The sequence below is a fragment of the Morus notabilis genome, unplaced genomic scaffold (assembly GCF_000414095.1).
Source record: "Morus notabilis unplaced genomic scaffold, ASM41409v2 Scaffold333, whole genome shotgun sequence".
NCBI lineage: Eukaryota > Viridiplantae > Streptophyta > Magnoliopsida > Rosales > Moraceae > Morus > Morus notabilis.
This window is the reverse complement of record NW_010363630.1, coordinates 328,336-330,109: the sequence shown is the minus strand read 5'-3', so window position 1 is coordinate 330,109 and position 1,774 is coordinate 328,336. Positions and strand designations below refer to the sequence as shown.

The 1,774-nt window shown below is 33.7% G+C and overlaps 1 pseudogene; it reads right to left on the bottom strand.

The window, feature by feature from the left end:
• Positions 1-237: 237 nt before the first annotated feature.
• Positions 238-1,259, bottom strand: LOC112092796 (annotated as a pseudogene).
• Between the last annotated feature and the right edge of the window lie 515 nt (positions 1,260-1,774).

Sequence of the window (1,774 nt, the reverse complement as noted above, 5' to 3'; positions counted from 1 at the left end):
TGCCACCTGGTCTTCAGTTGCCACATTACCCATAGAGATCAGTCTCAACTCTCAACACAACCATTCCAGAATTTAATTAGTGCCATAAGAACGACTTGATAGGGTACATATTTTATCACGAGTATGGAGATATACATATTATACATGTTAGTATGGAGATATACATATTACACATGTTACTATGGAGATATACACAGTACACATATTTTTAATGGACAGTAGTATTCTCCAGTTAGTTCAAAGAAAACGTGGTTTGGCAAGTACATCCAAGCCATATTTCCTGTGCATGGTGATGCCAAAAACTTCCGTCATATCCAAATCCTTGATCGTAACACCAGGAGGAAGCTCCCAATCAAAAAGCTATGGAGAAGCTGAGCCAAGGCAAGCTCGACAGTTGCCGTACCAAACGTAATAGCCGGGCACATTCTTCGACCGGCCCCGAAAGGAATCAGCTCAAAATCTTGCCCTTTGAAATCGATAAGGCTATCGAGAAATCTTTCCGGTTTAAAGGTTTCTGGATCTTCCCAGGTTTCGGGGTCTCGCCCTATTGCCCATGCATTGACAAAGATCGTTGTCTTGATTGGAATGTCGTAACCATCAATGACAACATGTTCTAGGGATTCTCTTGGGACTAAAACTGGAGCTGGTGGATGTAACCGGAATGTCTCTTTGATGACTGCTTTCATGTAGTTGAGTTGAGGCAGATCACTCTCTAAAACAATTTAATTCCATAAATTGTCCCTAAAATTTACTCTGCATCTCATTTTGGTTCTTGATTTTTCAAATGCCCCACAGTTGATTCAATTTCAGTCATTCCGTTAACTAGGCATTATAATTTCATAGTCTGTGTAAATAATTATGTACTAAAATTAGAAACAACAAAATTTTTTAAACTATCTGTAGAAATTAACTTTTATTTTTTTATTGTTTTAGTCCCTAAACTTTATATATTTTTAATTTTAGTCTCTAATTTCTATAAAATTTGTCAAATCTTCAACACTAAGCTAATAGAAGGATCAAAACTAAAACAAAGTAAAATTTTAGGGACTAATTATGAAACGTTTTAAAAGTTACGGATCAAAATAGAATTGAAGGTAAATCTTAAAAATCAATTGCAAGATGAACCTAAAAAAAATGAGAATGGTTGAAGGCCAAAACAATCATAACCAAGTCTGCAAGCTGTGGATGACAACCGCCTGTTTGCAAGCTAAATTGCCATTTCTGTCGATGTGCCAGCCTCTTGCTTCCTCTGAAAACATTCTTACATATATGTACTTGAATTAGTTAACGATCATGGAATAGTGGTAAGAAGTACCTACCGATGGTGATTATTCCCAATATTAATAGGTCACATTAGAAAGTAACATTTTGCAATAAGATTTGAAAAAATAAATTATTATTGGTAGTTTATGTTCGTATCAAAAACTATTTATTTTGTATACGTTTTCATTTTGATTTGATTTTCACAGGACACAACGGTAAAAAATATGCAATTTCAGTATGAGACCAAAATTATGTATGTATGTATATAAAAGCGCTAAGAATAGATGATATAGACATATAGTGGTAATTCTAACTAAAAAAATAGGAACTTTTTTTTTATATACTTGGTGTGATTCTGTGCGTTCACGTTGTTTCATTGAACTTAAGATAGTAGTTTAGAAAAAAATGTGTAGGACAAAAACAGCTCATTAAAGAAACACAAATCGAAAGCAACTTATTACTTTAAAATATTGTTTGTGTATTTGACACTTCTTCTAGTTTAAACTTTAAT